Source organism: Helianthus annuus, chromosome 3, assembly GCF_002127325.2.
Source record: "Helianthus annuus cultivar XRQ/B chromosome 3, HanXRQr2.0-SUNRISE, whole genome shotgun sequence".
Classification (NCBI taxonomy): domain Eukaryota; kingdom Viridiplantae; phylum Streptophyta; class Magnoliopsida; order Asterales; family Asteraceae; genus Helianthus; species Helianthus annuus.
The window spans coordinates 119,486,798-119,493,184 of NC_035435.2; positions in this window are offsets into that span (position 1 = coordinate 119,486,798).

Here is a 6,387-nt window from a genome sequence, read left to right on the forward strand (position 1 = left end):
TAATTTGGTACCCAAAGGTGGGATCCTAAAGAATATGTAGTAATTTGGTACCCAAAGGTGGGATCCTAAAGAATATGTAGTAATATGGTACCCAAGGGTGGGATCCTAAAGAATATGTAGTAATTTGGTACCCAAAGGTGGGATCCTAAAGAATATGTAGTAATTTGGTACCCAAAGGTGGGATCCTAAAGAATATGTAGTAATATGGTACCCAAGGGTGGGATCCTAAAGAATATGTAGTAATATGGTACCCAAAGGTGGGATCCTAAAGAATATGTAGTAATATGGTACCCAAAGGTGGGATCCTAAAGAATATGTAGTAATATGGTACCCAAAGGTGGGATCCTAAAGAATATGTAGTAATATGGTACCCAAAGGTGGGATCCTAAAGAATATGTAGTAATATGGTACCTAAATGTGGGATTCTAAGTTAAGAATTTCCTTAAGTAGATACGTATGAAGGTATGTATGTATGTATGTGTGAGTATAAGTGGTATGTATGAATGAATGTATGTATGTATGTAGGTGTGTATGTAGGTAGTATGTGTATGTGTATATATATATCCAAGTGAGTATGTACGAAAGTGTGTGCACGTATGTAGGGTTGTGAGAAGGCATGTAATAGGTATGTATGTAGACATGTATGCATGTATGTATGTAGGTATGCACGTATGTAGGAACGTACGTATGAATGTAGGTACGTAGGTTTGTAAGTAGTTATGTGTGAACGGATGCACATATGTAAGTATGTATGAAAGTATATACGCATGTATTCAATGAAATTGAGTATTGACGATAATAATAGTGTGCCTTGTGAACGAAGTGTAACGCAGGTACAATGAGAAAGTCTCACCACGGAATGTACGATCAGATGGAAAGCTGGGATGTAAAGAATTAACGGAACAAAAAGTAAACGTGAATAAATCTTGTATGTTTATAATGCGTACTAATGTTATGAATTTAATGTGGTGAGCGCAGGTAGTACGAGTCATGAGGATCACCAAGGAACAGAGATCGAGGATCGAGTCACTAGTGAGATTGTACGGGAACGTTGATGTATATAATGTAGTAAACATAAGCTATGTTTCTACTTAGTAAATAAGTCGATTGATGGATTTATGGGAAAGAGTTATGTTAAAGTTAATTTTTAAATAAGTTAAGGTGTTTATAATGAAAGAAAGTTTATGGCTTGAACTTCCGCTGCTACTTTTGGTCAAATACGTATTAGGGTCTTACAAAATCCTGGTTATAAATTAAACTTGTCTACGTGACTAGGCCTTTATGTGCCATTATTAACTTATAACTTAGAATTTATGATAAAAATCCTGAATAATTAACCAAAATGGGTATTATAAACCATGGTTAATAAATCGTTTAAAACAATAAAACTGTATAAGCTTCCGTATAAACCTTGTCCTTGTTTAATTTTATGTAGCAATTAAAGCTACATGGCTAGGTCGGAGGAAGTGAACAGTCATTCTCTGGAAAACCACGATGATAATGATAGGGTTAATATAACCAAAGGAGAGCTCCGTGGCCTGATTGATACAGCTGTATCTAAAGCTGTAGCGGAGCAATTCAAGGAGTTTTGTGGAACTCATAGTAGAGCTTCTTCGGTACCCCCACTCTAATAAGTCTGTTTCTAAGACTCATTCAGAAGCTCATAGTAAACCACCCTCTAAGAAAGATGAACCTAAGAAAGAGGATGTCGAACATTCCTCAAACCAACACATTATTCCATCCATGAGAGGCTAATCACCTCGGTTTCACCCCGGTGTAGGTAGTTATTAACTTTAGGGTTTCGAATTGTTCTTGTTTCAACTTTGTGACAATTTGTGTTTGATTTTTGAAACCATTGACAATAGTTTACATTTGTTGCGTATTCGTAAATTGTCAAACGATGTTAAAAGTTATGACTTTACGAAATGGTTATGTGTAGTTATGCATTGTCGTGGTTAGGTTTTACTTGTGTTGATTACAAAGTGCATTATTGTCCGTTTTTCGAAACGTTGATAGTTATTGGCACCTAAGTCACGGTACACTAAATCCGCTAATCGTACGCAATTGAGTTGACTCTAAAAACTCGTAGAAACCCTAGGTTGGCAATTACCGAAACCGGGTGTGAACCCTTTTTCTTATTATTGTTTAGTAATCAATCTTTCGTGTTTTCGGTAATCAGTAGTTATTAATCAATCAAACCAATTTTATTAGTTAAATTCATATCTTTCAATTAAACAAAAATACAAAAATATCTGGCAAGCTTCATAAATTGTGACAATTGTTCTAATTCAATTGAATCCACACACAAACCACATACTCTTCGTGGTTCGACCTCTTGCTACCACTAACACATAGTTAAGGGTAATTTGTGTGACAACTCGAAATCTAGAACCTTTCGTTGTGTCTCGATGTAACTTGCTTGTACGTTATGTGATTAGTTGACTGACTAAACTTAATGATAAACGTGAACCTTTTATGTGATATGTGTCTTGTTTGTGTGTATATATAATTATGTATGTGTTATATGCGAGCCGAGAACCCGACCGAGAACAAAGAACCCGACTCGAGACCATGAGGTCTCGAGTGAATAGTGACCAAATGGGCCTTGGGCCGAGAACCTAGTGACCGGTTGGGCCATTTGGGCCGTAAACCCCCACCCGAAACCCATTAAGGGTGCACCACTTGAACTAGCATATATATACCACTCCCTAGTTAACCTTGTCATTTTTGGAACAACACATACACACACACACTCTCCTATCTTCCCTCTCACTAAAACTCTAGAACACAAACACACCTCCAAGCTCTCGGATCCAATCGGTTGGCACAAGAACTCTCGGATTTGGACTTTGGATCGGCACACACACACTTCACCAACCGGTTAGTAATTATCATGTTTATTGATTGATGTTGTTGTTGATTACATGATAATATGAGTGATATGATTCAACTAGTGTAATGTATGCCTTGATGATGTTTTATGTATGTTAAAAAGCTTTAATGTCGGATGTGTTGCTAAGGAACTCATGATATCTTGTGACCAAATATGACACAAACCCTTGATTATTGATGATTATGAAAACCGGTTTGTTTATGTGTAGTATCATGTTAATCGGATAGGTGTAGAATTGATTTTTAGATGTTTAAATGAGTATGTTAAGTATGTTACATTGTGGTTCATAAATTTGGTTGAACAAGGGTTGTTTATGTTATGAATAAACTTGATGAATGTGTTTGAACATATGAAGAACAATTTGAATGATGGTTGAAGATGTGAAAACCCTTGTGATTTTGATCCATTCTTACTAATAGCCTGATTAGGAAAACTTGTTAGTGAAATTCTATTGGTTGTTTCCTGATTTGGGCCTGATTTCATTGTACCATTAAGCTGACCATATCTGAATCAACACTGAACATGAAAATGACAGCATTCCGACTCGCAATCACACGGTTGCGACTCGCAACCACAGCATGACAACTCGAGACCACGCGGTTGCGACTCGCAACCATAGCCGGACAAGCCGAGACCACAGGTTACGAGTCCCGTTGCGACTCGAGACCTTAGCATGATGAACCGAAACCATGGTTGCGACACCGGTTGCGACTCGCAACCATTTATGATCAGCACAAACAGCATGACTCGAGACCATGCTTGCGAGTCCGGTTGCGACTCGAGACCACACTTTTGGGCCTAAGTTAGTGGGCCGGACTTATGAACTTCTGTGCTACTGTTGACTTGTTGTTTGGGCCTGTTATCACGAGCCCAACTGATTGGGCCTCACACTTGGACTCTGGGTTTGTATCTGACTATTACCTGTGAACTGTTTATGTTAAACGTGTTGCCATGATTATTACCTGTGTACAATACGTGTTGAACATACGTGCACTGCTTGGCTTGAATCTGATACGAATAATACCTGTGATAGGACCTAATTGATTACCTGCAACTTAATTGACTTCCTGTGATTAACTGCCAAGCAAACCAAGGTGAGTTCACACCCTCTACAAAGCATGGGATTCCCTGGGTTGGGAACGGGGTTAAGGAATGTGGATTCCTCGTCCTCCTTGGGTAGGACGTCAGTGGTTCAGGAACGTGATTCCTCGTCCGGATGGACGGATAAAACGTACTAGACTAAAACTCTATCACGAAGTCCCTCCTTTTTGTATCGACTAATCGCCGGGCCAATGGCGAGCAGGTCATTAGTTAGATAGCGCTATTTAGGTCTGACAAGCCTCACACCGTGCCGCAGAGGACGGGCGTGAACTAATGGATCTGGGGCACGTCAATGATGATAGACATTGATGTTTTTCAGGGCACATAAACATGACTACAGTCAGCAGTCGATATGGTAACGAGTCTAGTGTACGCATGGGGTAGCCCCCACGGCCGAAATGCCTGATAACTATCATGGGGTAGCCCCCACGGCTGGAATGCCGGAGTAACTGGGAATGAACATGTCACGTTTTTAAACTATGGGGTAACCCCCACGGCAGGATGCCAGTTAAAGGAAAACTGTTTTCGAACAACTAAAACGAACACCCAACTGTGAACTCACTCAACTAGTTGTTGACTCGTTACTACATGCTTTGCAGGACCATAGGTACTCAGTTGGAGCTTGCATGGAGGGGGGTCGTTGTGGGACACGGATTGCTGCGTACTATGTTAAACTTGAAACCATTTGAACTTATGTTATAACTTTAAACTTATGCTTCCGCTTGCAACTTAACTTGTTTGTTTTGAAACACCAATTGTATTGGTTAAACTTTTGTAACTGCTTATATGCTTGTTCAGTATGATTGGTGGCTGGATCCCGGTCAGTCACGCCTCCAAGCGGTAGTACTCCGCAGGTGGGATTTTGGGGGTGTGACAGATTGGTATCAGAGCCATTGGTTATAGTGAACATGGTTTTAATAAAGGAGAAACGTTTTTGTTAAAACCAAACTATAACCGGTTTAGTGCTCAACGGTCCACAACGACACTTCTCTCCGCATGCAAGGCTCGACGTTCTAGGTAATATGATATGTGTATATTGCCTACTTGTTAGTTACATGGTACATTGCCCATGGTATGCTTGATTAGTATAACTACTGTTGTTTGAACACGTGTGTGCTTACTCTGTCCTACTATCGTACCTTCGCGAACCTCTCTCACACGTATTACTCTTATTATGAAGAACCATGTCTGGACGCGTTAACATGACACAAGCCCAGTTGACGGCTTTGATCAACGAACGAGTTGCCGCAGCGCTTGCAGCTGCACACGCAGGAGGTATATCCTGCAGTCCGAAATTGTTCTAGGATCATTTGGATCCTACTCTAGTGAACCAACCTTTGTGTTAAACTCTGTCTTTCTTTCACCTACCTTAGGTCAATATGCTCAGGCACCGGTGTGCACTTTTAAGACTTTTATGGACTGTCGACCCACTACTTTTAGCGGAACTGAAGGAGTAGTAGGTCTCCTACACTGGTTTGAGAAACTGGAATCTGTGTTCGAAATGTGCGAATGCCCTGAAGCGCGCAGGGTGAAGTATGCTACTGGTACTCTCGAGGGTTTGGCCCTCACGTGGTGGAATGCTCAAGTGCAAATGCTGGGGTTGGTTGCTGCCAACGCCACCCCATGGGAAACTTTCAAGGAAATGATCAGGGAGGAATACTGCAGTCGTGACGACATACACAAGCTGGAAGATGAGTTCTACAATCTCAAGATGTCGGGGTCAGAGATTGAGGCATACACTAAGAGATCGCATGAGCTTGCCTTGTTGTGTCCTACTATGGTGGACCCTCCGTATAAGCGAATTGAACTCTATCTCAAGGGCTTGGTGCCAGAGATCCAAAGTCATGTGACTTCAGCAAACTTGACTACTATCCAGCAGGTTGTTCAGTTGGCTCACCGTCTCACTGACCAAGCGGTGGAGCAGAACAAGTTACCGAAGCGTATAGGTGCTGCAACTACTTCTGGTGCTTCTAGTGGGGATAAACGGAAATGGGATGGAACTTCAAGCAAGGGTTCAACTTCTGTGCAATCTCAGTCTCAGCAGAGAAAGACGGACGATCACAAGAGCCCTAGTCAGCAATCGTCTGGAGGTCAAAGTCATGGTGGGTACAAGGGGAATCACCCCAAATGCAATCGTTGCAACCTACACCACAGTGGGCCATGCACCAGGGGCAACTGTCATCGGTGCAACAAGCCTGGTCATGTTGCAAAGGATTGCAGGAGCGCATATCCCGCCAATCAGAATCGTCAGCAACCTCAGCAGAACCAGCGACAGCAGCAGGGTAACAACAAAGGGTGCTTTCAGTGTGGAACTGAAGGCCATTTCAAGAAAGATTGTCCCCAACTGAACCAGAACAACAACAACAACAATCAGGGGAATGGTAACAATGGGA